At 36.7% G+C, this 25,016-nt stretch overlaps 1 protein-coding gene across 3 annotated transcripts in view; it reads left to right on the top strand.

Moving 5' to 3' along the window:
• ODF2L (outer dense fiber of sperm tails 2 like) overlaps window positions 1-25,016 on the top strand; it is a 201,896-nt gene that overhangs the window by 57,267 nt on the left and 119,613 nt on the right. For 2 of the 3 annotated variants that reach the window (XR_008295016.1, XR_008295014.1), the window contains 3 exons: window positions 1,438-1,592; window positions 7,666-7,843; window positions 7,991-8,108. The gene's annotated coding sequence lies outside the window, so the exon portion shown is untranslated. Of the gene's footprint in view, window positions 1-1,437; window positions 1,593-6,796; window positions 6,892-7,665; window positions 7,844-7,990; window positions 8,109-25,016 lie in introns of all 3 variants that reach the window. The other variant, XR_008295015.1, reaches the window with a different exon arrangement.

The following is a 25,016-nucleotide window of genomic DNA, read 5'->3' as shown; positions in this document are numbered from 1 at the left end:
ATATCAGAGAGATCCAGTCATTAAGCTGGTGAAGAGTAACACTGTCCTGGCTTCCAGCTTTAGTAAGGACACCTGACTCTGTCATTCCACAGAAGTCCAACTCTGGGCTGCCTGAGGCCTCAGCTCCTGCTTAGTGCTACTGATTATCTATTGCCCTACTTTTGAATATGACCATGACTTTTCTTTACATAAAAACATCTATCATTGGTATGTTCATAGTAGTGAGAGGAATGTAAAGCATGAATACTTAGTGTCATAGTAATGACTAATCTGTCTTAATACATTTAGTTGATTTGCTTTGCTTTCTTTAGGTAAATGATCATATTGCCCAACAATAACAAGAACTGGAACCACCATTTAATCAGTACTTAATACATGGTGGGTACACTCTGCTGTGTGCTTCAACTGCATGTTAGGACTTGGAAATGGGCAAGACTCCTGCTGTCTTTTCCAGGGGTAGCTGTCAGACTGTGAAAACAAATAGCAATGCAAATAATTCTGTTCACATCAATGCAAATGAATTTTGACTGGTAGATTGTAGATCTTTGTAAGTAAAATTCTCATTGAACAGGTCTTGCCATCATATCTGTTCCCTCAGTAATTGGAGAGTTGAGTAAAATCTTTGGTACATGTCTGTTTTATATTTGTGTAAGAGTTGTGATTTTACTTTTTTGAAAATTACACTTTAGCAATCATGATATCTTCTAATCTTCAAAACCTGAGAAATAGCTGTTATTCATATTTAGTAGATGAAAAAACTGAGACAGATCACATGGTTTACCTGCTCAATGTCAAATTAACTAGTAAGTGGCCAAGCTGGGATTTAAACACCCAATTTTGCTATCTTCAAGATCTCTGCTCTTACAGTTTATTGTTTACCTTGGAAAAACTCCATTTGCTCACAGAATGTTTTTTTTTTTTTTTCAAAAATATATTGGGTGGGAGGGAGGAGAAGGTGGGTGATGGGCAATGAGGAGGGCATCTGTTGGGATGAGCACTGGGTGTTGTATAGAAACGAATTTGACAATAAATTTCATATTAAAAAATATATGTTAGCATCATCAAAACAATAACTAATATTTATTAAGTGTTTACTATGTGTTATGCACGAAACTGTTTATATGGTTTAACTCATTTAATAGATGAGAAAACTGAGCTTAAAGAGGCTCAATAACTTGATCAAGGTTTTCCATGCTATTTCTAGTTTTTTCCTTCTTCTAATGCAGTAGTTTCAGCATTAGTTGCATGTAAGAATTATCTACAGAGCTCTTAAAAATCAGTTTATCAGAATTTCTTAAAGGATTCCTAGCTGATTCTAATATATAGAATCATTATGTAAGTGGGACCATTTAACACCTTGCTTTCCTAACTAGCTGATACTTAAGAGAATTATACAAACTTGCAGTGCCCGTTTTTTTTTTTTTTTTCCTGATACAGCTTGGAAAAGGAATAATGGGGCTGAGATCTATGTTATTCTGAAGCTTGAGTGTCTAGAAGTGGCCAGAGTTTAAATGGAAGCATTTGGAAAATTTGAGGTCAGCCCAAGGTCAAATCATGACAGGAGCATAGCACATTGAGAAACCATCTCACTGGTAAGTAAATGATTTTTACATTGACTCCCCAAATCAATAAGATCAGCCTTGTAGTACCAACCAATAATACTTATAAACGTCAGTATTTTTTAAGGAAATGTTCTCTGTGATTTAGAAAATTATTTGGATGCCCTATTCGTATTTTCTACAAACTTCCTCATCCCCCTTGACCACAGAGGCAGACAGGGTGGCTTAAAAGCCATTAGCAATCTTTCATTCTTGCCTTTTTCTGCATAATGGCTTGAAAGCTAGGATACTCAACTTTCTAAGAGACTACCCACTGGAGGTGACCATGTGACCGAATTCTAGCTGGTAGTATGTAAGTCATTGTATGAAACTTTGAAACTGCTCTTTTAAAGGGATAAATTAAGGTCCCCTGACCCTGATGGGAGATGAGGCATGAGGCAGTATAGCAGCCATCTCATGACCATGTGGAGAAAAGCCACATGCCAGGCATGGGGGAGCAGAAAGATAGGACTGACCCTGGTTTGTCAATGATCTGGAGCTGCAGTCCTTGACAGCCTTACATAAGACACTTTATTACCTAAAAGAGTTAGCTCTCTTAATTACTCAAGTCACTTTCAGTTGTTGTGCTTACAGCTAAAGTTAGTGTCCTAACTAATAATTGCCAAAACATGGATGTAATAATGCATTTTTTGGTCATTTTATTTGAAAAACCATAGGCAACCAAAAGTTTATGAAAGCAAAGTAATGTTCAGTCAGTTGAGTTAAATCCAGTAGGGAATCTACACAGGATCTTCTAAGTCAGATGTTTCTTTTTTGGTTTTTTAAATCAGCCTTGTATGGTGATGTCTCCATACCCTAGTTTTCATTCTTATCTCAAATTAACTGGTAAGTTGTAACTAAAAATATATAATGTTACATTAATTAAACAAGGCGGTAATTAGAGGTGGTTCTAATACCTTAGCAGCCTAGTGTACGCAAAGTAAAACGAAAACCTTTAAATGCCTCCCGGGTTAAGAAGTCAAAACCTGAAGACAACCAATCACAACCAACCAATTAAGCTTTTCCTAATAAAGCAAATGCTTCACCTATAGCCAGTCAGGCAATTTCCTTGCTTTCTTCTACCTCTTCACTATAAAAGTCTCGCAGGTAGCTCCTGTCAGTGGAGCACTCCAATTCACTTCCTGTTTGGTGCTACCCAATTAGAAACAATATTTGCTCAAATAAGTCCTTAAAATATTTAATATACTTCAGTTTATGTTTTAACAATACCCAATACAACTAAATACAACTCCTATTTCTTTCTCTTTAATAGTAAAACATTACAAAACCTAACAGTTAGTAGTTACCAGCTTTCTTTTCTTAGATTCAATTGTAATGCAAAAATCTGGAAACAGAATCAATTTGATGTCTGATAACATAAAACTGGCAGGTAACTTAGGGCTTTACACGTCTTATCATGAGAAACATTGATCAAACTCACAATGGCATTGTTAGAAAAATGTGCCATTTTGTTGGAGCTCCTGACTGCCTTTTTTTTTTTTTTTAACTTTTCATATTCTTCCTTCGTGAGTGTTCCACTCAATCCTCAGATAGTCTGTTTGTTCATATTTCAGACTACTAATATGGTAAAGTCTCTTATTTCTTGTGACTGAAGAATAATTTAAACAGAATATTTAGATTAAATCTAGGATATTTAGTTTAAAATAGTGAGTTTTTAGATAGAAAAATACTATGATTGACCTATATGATGTTTAGACAGTATAGTACAATGTACTTAACTCTAAAATTTTTCTGTACATACAATCTTTTAAAAAAATAATAATTCAGAGTGCATACTCTTTCCTGCCCAACAGAGCTTACTTTTTGAGGGGAAAAAAATTGAGGGTGGGATGGGGGAGAAGGAAAGATGCATATAAATCATTCTACTATTTTTTTTTTTTTTTTTTAGTTTTATTGAGCTACAATTAGTAAATAGAATTGTAAGGTATTTAAAGTGTACTGCATGATTTGATATACGAATACATTGTGAAAGGAGTCTTGTCTAGGTAACACATCTGTCACCTCACATATTTATCTTTTTTTGTGTGCATGAGAATATTTAAGTTCTATTCTCTTAGCACATTTCAGTTATATAATACAATGTTATCAACTGTAATCACCATTTAATATGTTAGATGCTCTGATCTCACACCTGAAAGTTTGAGAAAATTTTCTTTAACAATTGTTATGTCAACAATTTCAGCCTTTTCATAGGAAGAAAGAATTGACTTCTCAAAACTGAGTAAATTGTTATGGAAAACTCATTTTGAGTAGTGCAAGTAACCCATCCTTTTCTATATGGATTGTCCTTATTCTCTTTATTAGTAATGGAGAGACACAACCATTACAGTTTTCTCAAAAGAGATGAATAAGCTGTGGGAGGTGTTTTGGAATGAACATGTCATTTCATCAGAAGAGCTTTATAGAACACATTGCACTGATGTCTTGCACCAGTGGAATTTTCTGTCAGAATCTATGATCCCATTCAGTCTAGGTTGACGATATCAATGCTGCCTGAAGGGATTGTTCATAGGATTTCACTCCACCCAATACAGAAATGTTTTCCTTGATAATGGAGCTATGGAATTTCTTTGGTGTCATCTCATGGTGTGAGGTTTACAAACATAGTAAGCCATTTGTCACAAAGTTCATTGATGAAGAGATAAATTCTCATGTGTTATTTTTAATTTTTGAGTGTATATTACTGCCATTCTAAGACTTTAGGTATTCCAAGGTCTCAGGAAAATAGACACAAGGCACTTTGTTGTACTGAACACATTTTGGTCAGCGGGGAAGGAGCCAGGAGCAGTAATCTACAGAAAGAGCCTGACTTGGGAGTGCGCACACAGGACCAGGACAAGGTCCAAGAGGAGTAAGAGTCAGCCTTAATTCTAGCAAAGTTTGGACATGAGTATTCAATCAGATGAGTGGGACACAGCTGTGAAGTAGCCAGAATAGAAGAAGGAGATGCGAGCTCTCCAGCTTTTTTCCATTTCCGTTATAAGCTTATATGCATCCAGCTCCTCCTTCCTTCCATCACTCCAGTCACACTGGAATTGCTGACCCTCCCCTCTCTGACCCTAAATCCTCTGCTGTGCCCTAAATCACAGCCCCTCAGTGCACATTCAGAACTGGCTCAGAAAATCATCTCTCCTTTCTTCTATGTTTTAAACTTCTCATTTTCTACTGCACTTACACATATTTAAGGTTTCTCAACCCCACGTCTTGGTTCTCTTTACCACCCATTCTCCCCTTTCTAAGACAGGGCTTCTTTAAGCAGTTCTGAATGTTTGTCTCTACTTCTGTACCTCCCATTCTCTCCTCAACCCACTAAGCCTAACTTCTACCCCCATAGCTCCATTTTGCAGCTGTTCAAGTCACTCCAGATTCACTAGCCACCTCCTCATGCAATGTGCCAGCCAACTGATCAGCTCCTGCTCCCTGTCAGCCTCATCTCCTGCACTTGCCCCCACACTCCTGATCATCCATCCCCACCAGCCTCCTCTCCAATCTTCGAGTCCCCCAAACCCTTGCCCACTTCCAGGCTTTTGCACTTGTTCTCCCTGTAGCCCGGGATTCTCTCCCTGGCTGGGTCATTAGCATCCCTCAGGTCTTGGCTCAGATATCCATTCTCAGAGAGGCTTTCCCCAGAACACGCATGGGCTGTGACCTTGGAAACATCATTTAACCCCTCCGTGGTTCAGTTTCTCATCTATAATTGAGGAAATAACTGCACCTATCTCCTAGGATTGCTGTAAGGATTAAATGATATTATACACATGTAGTATTTAGAACAAGACTTGATATACAGCAGTAATTTAAGAGTAATTATAAGTAACTGTTTACTATTATAGGTAACATCTTCATGTTATCTCCCTCTTCTTCCCCTTTGTCACACTTCGGAGCTATGATTACATTATTTGTTCACTTATTGTGTTAGCATGGTAGGATGCAAGGTCCAAAAGGACAAAAGATTCATCTGCCTTGTTGGTTTGTCTACTCTTTACAACTTGCTTGAAAGTGGAGCGTGGTAAGGCTCAATACATTTGGCACTTCAACCTCTCTCTTACCTTGTGCTACATTTGTCATTGTCGATCATGCTATTCTTCCTGAAACCCTTTTGTGGTTTGTTTTGTTTTTGCCTCCTTGTCTTCCTCTGCTCATACCTTTAAATTCCAGGATGTGTCTGAGAGGGTACAGGACAGAACAGGGGCATGGAAATGGGTGGATGAGATCTGGGGAGATGCTGCTGCCCCACACAATGAGCTGGGTTCACAGCTCTCGCAAGAGGAGGGAAGAATGGGTGGAGCTGCTGGCCATAACTGAAGAGGGAAACCTAAACAGCTGGCATGGGATGGAGTCAGGAGTGAAGGGCTTGGGCTTGCTGTTAAGGCTCTTAATTGATTCAGCATATATCAGGCAGCCCTAGGTGTCCAACTGAGCTAGGTGTTAGATTTTTTAAAATATAAACGAAGATCTCAAATCTAAACAAATTCTTGTAGTTTACTATAGAAGTGCTTTGTAAAGGTGTGCGCAAGATACAATGTTGGTAGTGAGGAGGGGGTGATCATTGCTGGGAAAGCTGCAAGATTCAAGAGGAGCAGAAATATGAAACGGGCCTTAAATTTATCACATCAACTAGGGAGAGAAATTCTAAGCTGAGGAAATGGTACATACAAAAATACAGAAAGATTTCTCATCAATATTTAATATGGAGGATGGAGCTGACATGAAGACCCACCTCCTGCAAAACATATGGAAATTTTTAGTATTCCTGTGATTGTTACAAATGTGATGTGACTTTTTGAGGATAAAGTTGTATATGCATTTTAAATTCATTTTATTTTGGAGTAAATCCCTCCTCTAATTCAGGGCTTGCTGTGAGAGATGGCTACGAGGCAGTCTTGAGGCTTCTGAATACTGAATTCCAACTTTTATGACAGTTCTAGTTTTAGAAGGGAGAAAGGATAGATGGGTGGATAAGTGAGTTGACTGGATCAGTAGATGGATAGATGGGAGGATAGGAGATGGATGCCAAGGAATCCAATAGAGAATTGGGGTGGTGTTGCTTTGAATGATGTACCCAGATGTAGGGGTGACAACATGGTAGCAATCCACATGTTTCTAAGCCTGTTCCTGCACACAAAATTTTATTTTATTATAATAACAGTAATTATTGAGTATCTACTCTGTATTAGATATTGTTCTAGGTTCTTTTTATAAATCATCTCTAACTACCCTAGAAGGATAGTATGAAGAACCTGAGACTTGGAGAATTAATTTACCACCCAAGGTAACACAGCAAGTAAATATACCTAAATCTAAAGCTCATGCATCATGAGGACAATTCCTACTTTTTGCTAAGCAAGGACACAATTTGTGTCTATTTGCCACTTTCAAACTTAATCACTGCTCTGCCTCGACAACCTCTCCAACTCATGCTATAAAGAGCAGTGAAGAATGACACAGCCGTTTCATTTTTGTGATGTTTCTCCTTTAGTATAACTGGTTCTTCTTCTAGCACTGAATGACATTTGCAACATAAAATGCTTTCTTCTGTGTCTAAACATGCCCCCGCCACAGTCAATTTATTCCTGGAATGTTCCTATTTCATGCCTCTCCAGACAGAATTATAATACTGTATCCGTTGTGCTTTCTGTTGTTTGCAACTGAACCCTTCTGGTTGGGCTATGGGAATTATTGCCAGCTATTAGATGCTTTACAGAATTATGGGAAAAGCTCTAAGAACAGACTCTGTACTGAGCTTCTAGGAGCAGCTCCTACTAGTTTCCAAAAATCACACAGCTTCTGCATGCCTAAGAACCTCACAGTCTTTTCCTGACATTTTTTCAGGAAACTGATGACGAGAAACCTTTGCTACTAACCAAAGGCATGAGATGAAAGCTTCCCACCCTTTCTCTCCACTCAGGAGCTGCTTCATGAGCATGTAACTTATGCAGTTGTTCAAGATCCCACGCTGAGAAAGATAACATTCTTGGGACTTCAACACTCTGAGGTTGCCATCTTGAAATTCCTACTGTATCTTCAAATTTGTGTTTTTGTTTAGGACAGTGGATTTGGCACTGGGAGCTTGGAACCTCTCAGCTCCTTCCTCCTGCCACCTCCCTGTGACAAGTTCTTGGCCAGTCTGTACCTCATCCCCTGGCACCGCAAGCCTCCATGGCCCAGCTACGTTGGCCTCCCGGGCGTGGGAGTGAGAACGCGGAAGACGGAGATTGGTTCTGGTCAGGCGCATGCGCCCTGGGGCATCTGTGGGAAGAGCGGGCTGCGAAGTTCTAGGAAGTCCTCCTGTCAAGCTGATGACAGCACCAAGCTTTAGGTGACACGGTGGGGGGGGCGAGTCTCTTACCTGCCTCTGTCCTGGTGCTTAGGACGTCTGGCCGTGGAAGTGACAGCACTGACAGGTGGCCCATCCTCTGGACTGGGGTGGCAGGCCTTGGGAAAGAGAGATGCCTGACTGGACTCCGGGAGGTTTCGGTCCTGCAGCAGGTGAGAAAGGAAACCCAGCAGCCAGTGTGCAGAATTGTGGGCAGGGCCCCTGCGCGCGGGAGAGGAGTGTCTGCACTCATAACCTGAGTGCCCCCGCCATTCTGGGAGTGTGACATTAAATGACAAAGAAGGAAAAAAAAAATCCACCCTGACAAGTTGTGGGAAAGACCATAGAAGGAAGGAAAATTTTTTTCCTGCCTTTTGTGAAAGGCCCACGCATTTTCATTTACAGCAAAGGAGGTTGGAATGGATAGTGAGAAAGACAGCCTGCTTTCTCTGCCACGATTACCTACATCGTGACTCTGGCAAGAGTTGTACCCCGTTTGTACACTAGACTCCATGGAGCAGGGCTGGATCTGGCTCAACACTCTTTTATCCCCAGTTCAGGATACAGGAACCTGTCACATAGTAAGATCCCAATATTTGCAGAATTAAATTGTTAATCATCCATTTTTTATATGTTCAGGTTATTAACCTGTATATCTAACGGTGTATTTTCTCCCAGCATAGTTCATATTAACTGGAGATCTTCACTAATGGTGACAAATTCATATTCAAATACAGTGGGTTAGTTGGAAAAAATAGGTATATGAATTATACTCAGTGATTTCATGTACTGGGCAGAGCTAATACAAATATGGTACCATATGTCCATTGTGCTTAGTGAATTAAATCACTTATTATGCCATTATGAAAACATTAATAATGTTTACCCAGCCACAGAAACCACCAATATGAAATTAAATTCCTAATAGTCTTCATCTTTTGAATTTCACAAACTGGAATTAATTTCAAAGGGAACATGCCTGGCTGAAGTGTATTAAGAGTGGGGAAAAATCACTGAAAATTCTATGGAAAAATTAGTTTGATTTAAAACAGGAATGCCCTGAGCAGAATCAGACTTTTCATATACTTCTCACCATCTCCAAAATGGAAAGTAAGAGTATTTCTACCAAAAGGTTTTAATTAAAAAGGATTTTGGCATGTGTGTGTGTATAAAAATATCTCTTAATTACAAAGATGTAAAGTTAAAGCTTTTACCTGAGATTTAATTAATAGTCTCAATTGTGTAGCTATGGATTAAATGATGGCGAGGATGGCTGGGAAATTGTTGGATGATCAGATCATCCAGAGCAATTCAGGAAGCAAAACTACACCTCCCAGAACTTATCTGGGTCTCCAAGAAGTGGTATGGGGCAGAGGGCTTACTCCAAAGATTCTTTAAATTTATAGGATCAAAGAGGTTGTTGGAATCTCTGGCCTTAGATGTTTTGATCAGGGGCTGCATCATGGAAATCTGGCCTGACAGCCTGACAGGTCCTGAATTAGATCTAGTTATAACTCAGAGCATATGAGTTACTTAATGGGAATCAATGAGGCAATTGTGTGAGTATCTGGTTGTGATAGCCTACAGGCACAGTCTGGCCCTTGGGCCTAAATAGGAAATAAGGGAATTCTGGTTCATTCCGGAAAGGTGGAACAGAGAATGTTGACTTTAATTATCCTGATAATTTTGTCTTTCATATCAGTTTGACTACAGGATTTATCCTAATCTATTGTGCCTCCAAATTAAATAGTTATATTGACAAAGTGTAACTATGATACAACTATAATTTATAACCGCAATAAATGTTATCTACCCAGGTAATCCAGGGTAATCTTCCTATCTCAAACCCTTAATTTAATTATATGTGTAAAGTCCTTTTTGACCCTATAAAGTGACATTCATAGGTTCCAAGGGATTAGGACTTATGTATTTGGGGGGGGGGTGACATTAGTCAGCCTAACATGCACTCTATTTGAAAATGTGCTGAGACTCAAACCTATTTACTACCTACTACTCCTGAACAGAATATCTAAGGATGGAGATTCCAACGACCTTTCTGACTACCAATAAACCTAGATTTCTGGTGAAGTTTATTTTAAGACAGTTGTTTGGGGGAATATCTGACAAGATAATTTCTGTTTTTAAGTATCCAGACTAATTTAGATAGTTTTCAAAGATCCTTGAATTAAATTTTATTGTGGTCATTTTTTTTATGTTATTGAACTTCCTAAGTTATTATGTGTTTCTGCATGTTTTTGATCAGCCATGTGGAAGCTATAAGACATTGATTCTGGGAATGTTTCAACACTGTTTGATTTTTAACATCTTGGGACTGATGGGTTATGTTTTGAATCAGATTAGGGCTGAATTAATATATTTTTCAATGAGTTTACACCTAACAGATCATTTAAGACATTTTAAATGACTTTAAACATAGTTACTGGATTATTATTGTTGAAGCTTAAATGAAATGGATTGTTTCAGAATCCAAACTTTATTTTTTTAACTATCTTTTTAATGTTTATTATTTGTTTTTGAGAGAGAGAGAGAGAGAGAGAGAGAATATGAGTGGGGGAGGGGCAGAAAGAGAGGGGGACAAAGAATTTGAAGCAGCCTTCAAGCTCTGAGCTGTTAGCACAGAGCCCAACACGGGGCTCAAACTCACAAACACGGGGCTCAAACTCACGAACACGGGGCTCAAACTCATGAACTGTTAGATCATAACCTGAGCTGAAGTTGGGTGCTTAACCATCTGAGCCACCCAGGTGCCCCAGTATCCAAACTTTAAATACAGGGCTATCCCATCTTTTCTTGCTTCATGGGACATTCTGAATACTGTGTATCTTATTATACAATTTTCTTTGTCTTTTTCTTTTGCCGTTGTTGAATATTTTGGTGAATTGGAAAATGTAGCTTTCAGAACCACCTCATAAACTTTCTTGGACTTGAAATGTTTTCTGCTTCTATTTTAAATGTTAGCTATAACACTTGTGAGTGTACTTGGAACTTGTAGTCCTGGTTATTTTAGTGGCAACATGCCTATAATCTGCTTAACACTTCTACTGAGCACAGACTCTGCCAACCACAATGCAAAGCAGAAGGGTGAATATAAGGATATCTGAAATTTGGTCTGCCTTCTCCAGACCATGATCTCTGGACTGGAACCTGGACCTTAGTCTTTAGTATCTATTATAATCTCTAGCACATAGTCAGCTCATGGTAAATGTGTTTTGTTTGGTTAACAAAAAAGTTTAATTGAGGTATAATTGACAGATAACATATTAGTTACAAGTGTACAATATAATGATTCGATATTCATATATATAACAAAAATGATCCATCCCCACAAAAAGTCTAGTTACCATCTATCACTATACACCATTCCAAAAAATTTTTTTTTCTTGTGGTGAGAACTTTTGAGATTTGCCATCTTAGCAACTTTCAGATATGAAATACAGCATTATTAACTACAGCCACTGCTGTACATTATATCCCCATTACTTATTTATTTTATGATTGCAAGTTTGTGGCTTTTGACCCCTTCACCCATTTTGTGCCCACCTCCATAAATATCTGTTCAACGAGGAAACTTTTTTATTTAAGTGGATGTTGAATGGATAAACTGTATAGAGATTGAGCTACTTAAGAAATCAGATAACTAAGATAGAATGCTTCTATCTTCAAGTCACTTCAAAGTGATGTGCTGGAAGCGTGAACAGGGTGTATTGGGACCCACCAATTCAGCCAAGGAGAGTCAGAGAAGGCTTTGTAGAGAAGGCGTGATGTTGAGTGAGGTTCTGGAGGCAATGAGTCCAGTTCACCAAATAATCGCTTCTATGAATTTACTTGTTTCTTTTCACTAATTTAGTTTTGATGGGCTAGTTTTCATTTTGTCTCCATAGCAGCATTTGAAGGAATGTTGAGTTTGTCTCTGCCCTAGCTCCTTGCTGTTCACACTAGAAGGAACAGGGATGGAATGACTACTTGGGAAGAGACAGGAAGCAGTCGGCACACAGCACAGCCCTACCAGAAGGAAGGAGGTTACACAGGTGAGACCAAATGGGGCAAAATGTGTGGGGAACAGAGGAGGAACCTGGATGCATCTTCTAATTTATAAGAAGAATGTATTTATAAAATTACAATTGAGAATATATTCTTTATGAATGTATACTCCATGAATTTTTCCTTTTTCTTGTGCTGACATCTTGCTTCTCACTGAGAAACAATGTGTGCTGAGCCTTCTTTTCATCTGTCCCCAGTAGAAATCCCTTTTCTCTGTCCCAGCTTTTTCCAACTGCAGCAGCAGGAATCTTTGTAGAGACAAATTAAACATTCCTTAAAATGCTGTTATGAAAACAAAATGAAAACTGGTCAACTGAAAGTTTACATAAATGTTTAAAAGCTGTTAAAACTGTCCCATTGAATGTGAATTGTTGTAAGCTTTGTAAAGAGTTCAAAGGAATAAGAAAATTTCACAATTTGGCCTGATGGAAAGTTGGGCTTTCTGCAGTTGATTTTTTGGCAAATTGACCCAGAACCAATCTCGAAGAATTAACACACATTTACCTAGCAAAAATGAGAAAGGGCATTCCAGGTACAGAGACAAGAACCAGAGAAATGTTTGGCAGGAACAGGTACATGTATTTATTCACCAAATACTTTACAGCACAGCACTTGGCTTTGTGAAGTGAGTAGTCCTACCCTCATGAAGCTTATGTTGTTTCTTTTGTACAAATGTCTGTCAAATTATTGGTTTTAAAATACACACACACTCACAGACACACACACGCACACACACTCACTCCAGAGAGAAACCTTTTAGCTGTTGGATAGAAGTTGTGACAGTTAAGGAGACAGTAGACACAGAACATAGAATGATCATAATTGGAATGAAACATACTAAGCTTTTGTGTGAAGAAGCTAGAAAAGATCCAAGAAATTGAACAAAGTTACAATAGGAGAATAAAAAGCAGAAATTAATGAATAAGACAGTAGTAAAGTAAAAATTAATAAGTAACATCAAGAGCCAATTTTATAAAAGTTGGTAAAACAGATAAATGGCATGTTCTGAGGAAGAAAAAAACCATAACAGATACAAATGTAAATATTATGAACGAGAAGGATATATAACCATAGATAGAGATTAAAAATGTAATTAAAATTACCATCTACAACTTTGTCTGTAAAAAAAATCTAGATAGAATGAATTGTTTAAGCTAACCAAAATCAACATAAGAAAAGGTAAAAAATATGAACAAACCAACAACCATAGAAGAAATTTAAAATGTTTTAAAATATACTTTCTTAGAGACACCAGAGTTAGTTTTTACTGGTGAATTATATAGGTAATCAAAAACATCAAACTGTGTAACCCAGTTTCAGATATGATAATGAAAACATTCAAAATAAACTATTGAAATATATCAAACCAGAAGCATTTATGCAAAATATTAGTTTATAATAATAAACTGTGATTTAGTAAGGTTTTCCCTCTGCAGCTCAAAAATGATTCAGAGTAGGAAATTCATTAATACGGTAAACTAGGGGCGCCTGGGTGGCTTGGTCGGTTAAGCGTCCGACTTCGGCTCAGGTCATGATCTCATGGTTCGTGGGTTCGAGCCCCACATTGGGCTCTGTGCTGACAGCTCGGAGCCTGGAGCCTGCTTCAGATTCCGTGTCTCCCTCTCTCTCTGCCTCTCCCCTGTTCATGCTCTGTCTCTCTCTGTCTAAAAAATAAATAAACGTTTAAAAAAATTTAGAAAAATACAGTAAACTATAATAATTGGATGAAGGAGAAAAAAACTTAGTGCTTATTTCTATAGATATGAAAAGATAAAATTTCTCATTGCTTCCTGATAAAAACTCATGACAAACTTATAATAAAGAAAAATTGCTAAAAAGAATTTTTAAAGATATGATAAAATATACATATAAAAAATCATAAATATATCACATAAATATGATAAAATTAAGATATAACAAAAATAATTTTTCACAAATCAACAGCAACTACAAAAACAAAAATCATGCCTACTACTAAAATGTAGCAGCATTCTCCTGAAATTGAGGAATAAGACAAGGGAACAGTTATTAAGGCTGTTCAGAATATTTCATTTCTTTTCCTTCCAGGTATCTGATTGAATTGCACTATTCTCAACCCCTTTGACATTAACATTTGATGTGGCTCATTTTAGCCAATGGGTTGCTGCCACAGGTCATGTGGCTTCTTCAAGGTCAGACTATTTATTTCCATCTGGAAACCTCTGCTTCTCCCTGCTGTGGTGATTATGGAAACATATGTTCAAATGGAGCGTGGGTCCCTGAGTGACCATGATGAGCAGAGTGCCCATTAATCTGTGTTGAACATGTAAATGATGGAGAAATTAACCTTTGTTGTGTCAAGGCACTGAGGCACTGAAGTTGTCTGTATTACTGCATCACACTTAGCTCACTCTGACTGACATAGGAACCTATGACTCCTAAGCTCTATATTCTCATTAGTACTATTTCTATTTTTTACCTTAATTAAAAAAAATTGTGAATTGCATTTTTTTCTTGTGTGAGATATAGTAATTTTTTTCTTTTTTTTTATTAAATTTTTTTTAACGTTTTATTTATTTTTGAGACAGGGAGAGACAGAGCATGAACAGGGGAGGGTCAGAGAGAGGGAGACACAGAATCTGAAACAGGCTTCAGGCTCTGAGCTGTCAGCACAGAGCCCGACGCGTGGCTCGAACTCACGGACCACGAGATCATGACCTGAGCCGAAGTCGGCCGCTTAACCGACTGAGCCACCCAGGCGCCCCTATAGTAATTTTTTTCTTAATGCAGAGCCAGGTGTCCAGCAATAATTATTAAATTAATTTGTGTCATCTTTATCATACAGTAAAATCCCATAGATGTGGTTGTTTTGTTTTTGAGCTCTCCTCTGTTCTGCTCTTCCATTTTTATGTATGCCAGAACTACATTGATTGTGATTATGAAGGTGGCTTTGGAATTAGACTCTCTAGCCTAGAATTCCATTTATGTTATTTACTAGCTGTTAATTTTAGACAAATATATCTTTTCTAGGCCCCAGTTTCCTCCTCTAAGTATTGTATATTAAAAATATTATCTACTTCATAGGGTTTGAGAGAGAATGAAGTGAGATAAGGTATGTAAAACACTTAGCACAGTGTCTGGTACACAGTAAGCCTTATGCTTCTTGGAGAATATTTTAGCACTCTAACCAAAATTTGAAACAGCTTCTTAATTTAAAACTTTTTCTTTACACTCATTTTTAGTTATTGATGAAGGTCTGGCAAATAGGCTATTATTTATGAGCCAACACAGTCTGGCAGCCATAACAAATCAGAGTTCGTAGTTCCTGAATGACACAACAAAAGAAAAATAAGTGAATTAGAATAGCTAACTTTTTATTAAAAAGTTTTAATCAATGACATAATTGTCTAAAAATTGCATTACCTGTATTATCTTGAGTTTACAAAACAATGGTAAAAAAAAAAAAAGAAAGAAAAAAGATTGTGAGGAACTTTGACTTCTGACCAAGATGGAGTAACAAGAACCATATTGTTCTCCCTGCCAGTAAAACCAAAAAAAAAAAAAAAGGACAAAATATAGGGAAGAGTAGTTTTCAAAATACTGGACATCAGGCAACAAAAGATAGTGATCTCTGAAAGACAGGAAACAAGATGAGCTCTATGATTACCCCCTGCTTACCACCTTGGAGAGTTTCCATGCCATAGTGCTGGGAGGAGGAACACGAGCTAGCAGTGGACTCTGTGAGGTGAAGAGGTGAAGCTGAGATCCAGGAAACTAAGATGGCTAGAGTTCACAGGAAAGTACTGGAAAGGAAAGAGCTGCACAGAGAGAAGAGGACAGAGATCTGCAAAGGGTTCTCCTTAATCAGCTGAGTACTGATTAGCACTTACCTGTGAGGACACTACTTGAAGAAATGCCTAAATATGTTAGAGGCAGCAGTGCCCAATGCTCACACAGTGAAGAGAATAGTATCCCCTCCTACCAGCCAGACTGGAAAATCCCATGATTGACAGGACATTGGGTTTGGTGCACAGAAGGATCTTGCCTTAGTGGTAGAATATAAGTAACTCTAGACTAAATGTTGCTTTGGGCCAGTCCAATAAAGTGTGAAAGGATAAAACTGTTCCCAAGTGACTTAACTGCATCCCAGGACACAGCTCTAGAATATTTACAGGAGCACAAAAATATCAACACCCAACAAGATAAAATTCACAATATCTGTTAGTCATTAAAAATTACAAGTCATGCAAAGAAGCAGGAAAATACGAACCATACTAGGAAAACAAATCAATTAGTTGAAACTGACTCTAAAGATTTAATACAATCTCAGTCATAATCCCAGCAGGTCTTTTGTTGATACTGATAAACCTCTAAAATTCATATTGAAATGCCAAGGACATAAAGTAGTCACGACAACTTTGAAAAGATTGGAATTGAAGAACTAACATTACTTGATTTCAAGGTTAATAAAATGTTACTGTAATCAAGACAGCATGGCACTCATGTAAAGATAGAGAAATAGATCACTGGAACAAAATAGAATCCAGAAGCAGACCCACAAATTTATGGACAACTGGTTTACGATAATCTTTTAAACAAGTGGTGAGGGGGGGGAAAGAAATTCATCTATACTTTACACCATTTACAAAAAAATCACTCAAAATGGGTCATAGATCTACGTGAAAAACCCAGCACCATAGAACTTCTAGAAAGAAACAGGAGAGAAAATCTTTGCTGCCTTGAATTAAACAAAGATTTCTTAAGATATGTCACCGAGAGCAAGATTTATAAAAGAAAAAAAAATGACATACTGGACTCTGTCAAATTTAAAAACTTATGTTCCTAAAAGAAAGAAAGAAAATGCAAATCACAGAAAAAATACTTGCAAATCATATCTGGTGTATCATAGATCTGATATATTTGGATAAATTTGTAGCTGACATAGATAATGAACTTTCAAACCTCAATAATAAGAAAGCAGATGACCTAACTAAAAATGGGCAAAAGAGTTGGTCAGACACTTCACCAAAGAAGATAATATGAATGAAAAATAAGTCCATGAAAAGATACACATCATTAGTCATTAGGAACATGCAATTTAAACCACAATGAGCTAGCAATACATGTTATTAGAATCACGAATATTAACAAGACTGACCTTACCAATATGAAGGAACTGGGATTCCCACGTCCTGCTGGTGAGCATGTAATATGGTATAAGTACCTTGAAAAACAGTTTCTCAGTTTATTAAAAACACTTTTACTTTTCACTTAAAACTAAGTAAACTTATACTTACCATATGACCCATCATTTCACTCCTAGGTATTTACTCAAGAGAAATGGGAGTATATGTCTGTATGTATTAATTTGCTGGGGCTGCCATAACAAAATACCACAGACTAGGTAGTTTAAACAACGAATCTAGTTTCTCACAATTTTGGAGGCTAGAAATCCAAAATTAAGGTACCAGCATGCTTGGTTTTCTCTGAGGCCTCTCTGGCCACCTTCTTGTGTCCTCACATGGTCTTTTCTCTGTGCATGTCCCTTCCTGGTGTCTCTATGTATCCTAATCTCCTTTTCTTACAGGGACATGAGCCACATTGGATTAGGGCCTGCCCTAATGGCCCATTTTTAATTTAACCATTTCTATAAAAGCTCATGTCTCCAAATATGGTGCTATAGTCTGAGGTAATGGGGGTTAGGACTTCAACATATGAATTTTAGGGGAACACAATTTAGCCCTAACTCTATACAAACACTTGTATGTACATAAAAGTTCACAGCAACTTTATTAGTAATAGCTTAAAAACAACCCAAACAACCCAAAAGTTTATGAACAGATGAATAGATAAACAAACTATGGTATAGCTATGTAGTATACTACTACTCGGCAATAAAAAGGAATGAATTTTTGATATATGCTACAGCATGGATGAATCTCAGTTATGCAAAATGGGGAGAAATAGCCCTCCCCCCAAAAGAATACGTATTACATGATTACATTCATTTAAAATTCTAGAAAATGCAAACCACTCTGTAAGGGCATAAAGGAGATCAGTGGTTTCCTGGGGTTCTGAGTTTTAGGATCACCCACAGGGGACTAAGGAATTTTGGGGGTGATGGGCATACTCCTCACCTTTATTGTGATAATGGTTTCATGGGTGTGTATATCATATCAAATCATGCAAGTGTGCACTTTAAATATATGTCGTTTATTATATGTCAATTATACCTGAATACAACTGTTTTTAAAAAGATTGAATCTAAAAACATAGTGAAGCCACTCTCTTGGAGGTCAGATTTCGGTAATCCTCAAGTCTCTGGTGCATAGATACATACCCAGAACATTTTTGAAAAGCATACTGGAGTGGCTTTGACAAGGCTGAAGCAGTGTGGCTTACTCAGATACTTAAGTTCTTTACTTTCTGGGTGAACTTAGAAACCTTCATTCAGACAGAGCCTCTTGGTTTTACTTAAGACACCACTTCAATGAAGCTTGAAAAATTATGAAAAATACATTTGGAAAGAGGAGGCGGTGCACACATATTTGATGGAGTCCTAGTGAAAAGTGGCTGCCAATACAATAGAAAGAGAAAAGAACTTTGAAAACTAGTTAGAATCTGACTCTCTGAAGCATTAAATAATGGTGAGCATTCATTAAGGTAATGGAAGCCAGTACTTTTCTGTTTCATAAGGAAGGTGAGAATGTAGAAAGACTTCTGGCAAAACTAAGATGAAAAATGTTCTAAATACCAAAGAGACAATTTTAAGTTCTGCGAAAATATATGAAGGTGGCATACCATGCTGAGTCACAATGAAGTACTTTTGAGGAAAGTTGTAAAAATTACAGAAAATACTGAATTTGAACTAAATAAAACATTGTAAAGAATGTGCAAGGGTATCCTGGCATTAAAAGTAAAATAGGTTCACTCTAGTCTTTTTCCTTTACAAATTTTCATGTTTCTTTGGTTTCCTAAAGTACTTTTGGTGTTTAAGTTGACAGAAAGGAAAGAACAAGTCTTCATGTTTATGGCTCCAAGTTCTGGTTTCCAGTCAATTCACATATGGCTCAGAATGTTAATAATTGAAAGTTGATCTATTTTGACTGCTTGCCCACTTTATGACTTAAACTCATTCTTTGTCCATAAATCGTGTCCTTTCAGGGACGGTTTTGGAATTAGGCTTAGAATTGTGGCAGGATGACTCTTCTGTTGCTGAAAATTACATCCACGGTTTAAAGCATTTTATTATGCTAAACTTATAAGGAAAAATTTTGAAAGATCACATTTTTAGGAACCGTTAAAGAGGAAATGGGCCATTCAGTGATATTGCTGAGAGCAAATGAAAGTACCAAACACCCCAACAGACTGAAACAAAAGTTTCTTTACAGGCACATTAATGCCAGGAGCTATGTAGATGGATACATTACATCCAGAGCCCACCCTGGCATGGCCCAGAGAGACAGGACTCAGTTGAGCTCTGCGAGTAGCTCCTGTGCTCATTTCTTGCAGTTCAACAAGTCAGCGTGGAACACAGGGAAATGGACGATACTGGTGGGGGTTGTGCTTAGGGTGCTCTCACCAGTGGGATTTTCTTTGGAATAAATCTGTCATGAGTTGAACATTTTTTTTCTGGCTACGTTGCTCTTGACAGTGTGTAATCCAAGATTATTTCCTTGGCCTTCCAAAAAATTCCATAAGGTACCTAATGAACTATATAGTAAGTCCTTTTTTTCTTTAACTAGGTAGAATGGATTTTGTTCTCTGCAAAATAGATCCTGCAACTAAGAACCCCATGAGTTAAATATTGCCATTATTAGGGAAACAGCCATTTTAAAAAAGTGACTCCAAGTACAGTGTTTTAAATATTTTAGAAGCTTCTTTCTGTCTCATATCATAGCTCAAGATGGGTAATTGTGCTGCACCCTACAAAGTCATCTAGGGACCCAGGCTGGTGGGGTGACTCTGCCATCTGCTCCACTGGCTTTTCTCACTGGTTCTAAGGTGTTTGCTCCAGTTGCCTTCACCTGCACTGTGCCATATCCATGTTCCAGCCCGTAGGAAGGAAAAAGAGAAAGCAACTCCATTTTGAAGGACACGAAGCAAAAAATGTTGCTAAAACCTAATAGCTACAACCAAGACTTGAAGCTTCACCAAGTTTCAAGGGAAGCTGGAAAATGTCATCTCTAACTGTAGTGGCCATTAGCCTCACCCAAACATGATAGATATGGAGAGTTCTCTTAGTAAAAGAAGAGTAGAATGGATGTGGAGAAAATTCCAGGATTCCTTTTGAGAGCATATCAAGCTTTGAAACCTCAGAGGTCCCTGCAAACAGGGTATCACTCTAACCCTTTCTCCCAAAGCAAGGTTACCTGAATGAAGCAGCATAGCAGGGAGAATGTCAGAAAGCATCTTGCTCAGCCCTTCCATCTAAGTAGCAGTGAGACAGGAAGATATCAATAATTATTTTGACACTCTGAATAAAATAGAAATAAAACATCTAGATTTTAAAACATAACTCTTTCATTTCACGTGGAGAGCACCTGCTATGTGTCAACACTATAAAATACAAAAGTAAACAAGACAGTCCTGTTTGCTGCCCTTGTCATGTTTACATTCCTAGGATGGAAAACATACACTGAACAATTTATTATGAGTTGATTATTAATTATGATAAGTGTTTTAAGGCAGTACAGGGGATATATAAGTGTGTGTGTAAATACAAATAGAAATAGAAAACACAGGCATTTGGCCTAGGTTGTAGAGTTCAGGGATGCATTTTCTTTTTAAAGAGATATTTATTTACAAAAAAAATATGGACACATTTATTGGTAAAATAAATATATCTCTGCTAGTTGGAAAATTGTTTATAGACCTTCCTATAAGGTTTTTTGGTTATAATTAAATTAGGACTTTTGTCATTTAAAAGTAATAATGACTCTATATACTAACTTTACTTTTTGAATAAGTACTTACCTGGTTTAACATGAGGAAGTATACAAATGTATACAGCCAAAAATTTCCCTCACATCCTTGATCTTAGCTACATGTAGATCCCTAATGGTTGACAAGTTTTGTTGGTTTCTTAGTTATACTTCATAAGAATTTTTATTCATATACAAGTCAATGCAAATATATTTCTTCTCTTTTTAAAGTACAGGTTAACAACATACTTTGCACATTTTAGTGCTCCCTGCTCTTTTCACTTATTATAGCTTGGAGGTCTTTTGATATAATACGTTGATGTGAAATATCTTCTTTTAAAACACAAAATCATCATATTCCATTTTATAGATATATTATTAATGCATTTAGCCAGTCCCCTATTGGTGAGCATATAGATATTGCCAATATGTTGGTTTAGTGCTTCAATGAATAATTTTAAGATGTCATTTTATTCTTATGTGTAGGATAAATTTCTAACCCATTTGGGATTTATCTTGGGTTATGATGTAAAGTATAGATCAAGCTATATTTTTTCTCCACATGGCTTCCTGGTCGTTCCCAGATGATTCATTGATAGTACTTCCTTTTGTCAGTGATTTGAGATATCACATTATTAAAACTAAAGCTCCATATGTATTTAGGTCTGTTTCTGACTGTATATTCTATTGCATTTGTCTTTTTGCCTACTTGTGTGTCAGCAGTGTACTTTATTAATTACTCAGGCCTTATCTGACAAAAGCAAACCCTCTCCACTGTTAGTACTCTCCTTTTGTGAGATTTCCTGACTTTGTGTTGATATCTTCATAGAGATTTTAAAATCAATAAATTTTAAACTCTAGTTCTGAAAAAAAACTTGAATTTTACTTTTATTGAAATTACGCTAAATTTAACAATTAACTTAGGAGGATCAATGTCTTTATGATAGTGAGTCTTCCTATCCAAAATGCTTTTCCATTTGTTCAAGACTTCCTTTTTTCTTTCAAAGAATACTTTAATATTCTTTTTCTTTAGATTATAAGGTCTTGAACATTACTTTTAGACGTTTTACCTATAAATGGGGGTCTTTTCTTCCATTATATCTTCAATTAATATTTATTGTTTATATGAAAATTTTTGTATATTAATTTCGCACCTTCTAATTTACTGAGTTTTTTGTTTGTAGTAGTGTTTCAGTTGACTTCCTTAGGTCTTCTAAGTATGTTATCATATGATATGCATATAGTGATAACTTTGCTTTTTAATTTTCCCATCTCCAATTTCTTTTTCTTCCATAATTGCATTGGCTAGTACTTCTGGTACGATGTTAAATAATAGCGGTAATAGGACCATTCTTGCCTTGTTCCTGAGTAGGTATGCTCTTGTGTTTTCCCCTGAAATATAATACTGATGGGGGCTAGAATAAAAATTTTCTAATATTTAAAGAATTATCCATTGATAAATATGTTCTTAAGAATTTCATGAAGAATGGGTCTTGAGTTTAGTCAAATATCTTTTTAATGTATATGAAGATAACATGATTCTTATGCCTACTAATTGAGAGATAATATCTATAGATTAATAAATTTTCTAATACTGAACCTCCTTTGCAGACTTGTAATAAATTCTACTTGGAAAAGATGCATTGTTTTTAAATGTGCTGCTGGACTTATTTAGAAATTGTTTTCAATATTCATACATGAGATTAGAGATAGTTTTCTTTTTTTATGGGCTTTATTAGATTTTATCATCAGTGTTTTGCTTACTTCAAAAACAGAAACTGAAATTCTTTCTCTATACTCTAAAACATTTTAAATAGCATTGGAAATATCTGTTTTTTGAAAGCTTTATGGAATTCCCCTGAGAGATTATTTCTACCTGGTGTTTTAGCTAGGGAAAATGGGCAGGAGGCAGTAGTAGCTCTTTGATGAATTTCTTTGTTTCTTCTATGGAAATTGTGCTGTTCATGTGCTGTTTTATTTTATATCTTTTGTAGGGTCAGTTTTGATATTTTTGTTCCTGAGAAAATAGTCCAATTTACTAAGATTTGGTCTTTTTTTTTTCACTTTTGTGGTAATTTCTCCCTCAATGCTGACTTTATTAGCACAATTTTTCATTTCTTTTCTTGACTAAATTAGCCAGTAGTTTATCTGCTTAGTTGACTTTTTTCAAAGCACCAGGTTTCAGTTTTTGTTTTCTAACTTGTTTTTTTTTTAATTTAAAAAATTTTTATTTTATTTTTTAGTTTTAATTCCAGTATAGTTAACCTATAGTGTTATATTTGTTTCAGGTGTAATGTATAGGGATTCAGCAATTCTGTACTCACTCAGTGCTCATAATATGAAGGGTACTCTTAATCACCTTCACCTATTGCAACCATCACCCCATCCACGTCCACTCTGGTAATCATCAGTTTGTTGTCAATAGTTAAGAGTCTCTTTATTGGTTTTGTCCCTCTTTATCTTTGTTCATTTATTTTGTTTCTTAAATTCCACATATGAGTGAAATCATATGGTATTTGTCTTTCTCTGACTGACTCATTTCAGTTAGCACTATACTCTCTAGCTCCATCCATGTTGCAAGTGACAAAACTTCATTCTTTTTTATGGCTGAGTAATATTCCATTGCATATATATACCACATCTTCTTTATCTGATAGATACTTGGGCTGCTTCCATAATTTGGCTATTGTAAATAATGCTGCAGTGAACATAGGGGTGCATGTGTCTTTTCACATTAGTGTTTTCCTATTCTTTGGGTAAATTCAGTAGTGGAATTACTGGATCATATGGTAATTCCATTTTTAATTTTTTGAGAAACCTCCATACTGTTTTCCACAGTGGCTGTACCAGTTTGCATTCCCACCAATAGTGCATGAAAGTTTATTTTCTTCCACATCCTTGTCAACACTGTTGTTTCTTGTGTTATTGATTTTAGCCATTCTGACAGGTATGAGGTGATATCTCATTGTGGTTTTGATTTGCATTTCCCTGATGATGAGTGATGTTGAACATCTTTTCATGTGTCTGTTGACCATGTATATGTCTTCTTTGGAGAAATGTCTGTTCATGTCTTCTGCCCATTTTTAATTGGATTATTATTATTTTTGCTCTTGAGTTGTATAAGTTCTTTATATATTTTAGAGACTTGGCCTTTATTGATATGTCATTTGCAAATATCTTCTCGCATTCAGTAGGTTACCTTATAGTTTTTTTTTAATTTAAATTTTTTTTTTAATTTACATCCAAATTAGTTAGCATATAGTGCAACAATGATTTCAGGAGTAGATTCCTTAGTCCCCTTACCCATTTAGCACATCCCCCCTCCCATAACCCCTCCAGTAAACTTCAGTTTGTTCTCCATATTTATGAGTCTCTTCTGTTTTATCCCCCTCCCTGTTTTTATATTATTTTTTTCCCTTCCCTTATGTTCATCTGTTTTGTGGCTTAAAGTCCTCATATGAGTGAAGTCATATGATTTTTTTCTTTCTGTGACTAATTTCACTTAGGATAATACCCTCCAGTTCCATCCACGTAGTTGCAAATGTAGGCTTTCATTCTTTTTGATTGCCGAGTAATACTCCATTGTATATATACACCACATCTTCTTTATCCATTCATCCATTGATGGACATTTGGACTCTTTCCATACTTTGTCTACTGTTGATAGTGCTGCTATAAACATGGGGGGTGCATGTGTCCCTTTGAAACAGTACACCTGTATCCCTTGGATAAATGCCTAGTAGTGCCATGCTGGGTCATAGGGTAGTTCTATTTTTAGTTTTTTGAGGAACCTCCATACTGTTTTCCAGAGTGGCTGCACCAGCTTGCATTCCCATCAACAGTGCAAAAGATATCCTTTTTTTCCACATCCTGGCCAACATCTGTTTTTGCCTGAGTTGTTAATGTTAACCATTCTGACAGGTGTAAGGTGGTATCTCATTGTGGTTTTGATTTGTATTTCCCTGATGATGAGTGATGTTGAGCATTTTTCCATGTGTCGGTTGGCCATCTGGATGTCTTCTTTGGGGAAGTGTCTATTCATGTCTTTTGCCCATTTCTTCACTGGATTATTTGTTTTTTGGGGTGTTGAGTTTGAGAAGTTCTTTATAGATTTTG

This window comes from Acinonyx jubatus, chromosome C1, assembly GCF_027475565.1.
Source record: "Acinonyx jubatus isolate Ajub_Pintada_27869175 chromosome C1, VMU_Ajub_asm_v1.0, whole genome shotgun sequence".
NCBI lineage: Eukaryota > Metazoa > Chordata > Mammalia > Carnivora > Felidae > Acinonyx > Acinonyx jubatus.
This window is presented reverse-complemented; position numbering and strand designations above follow the sequence as displayed.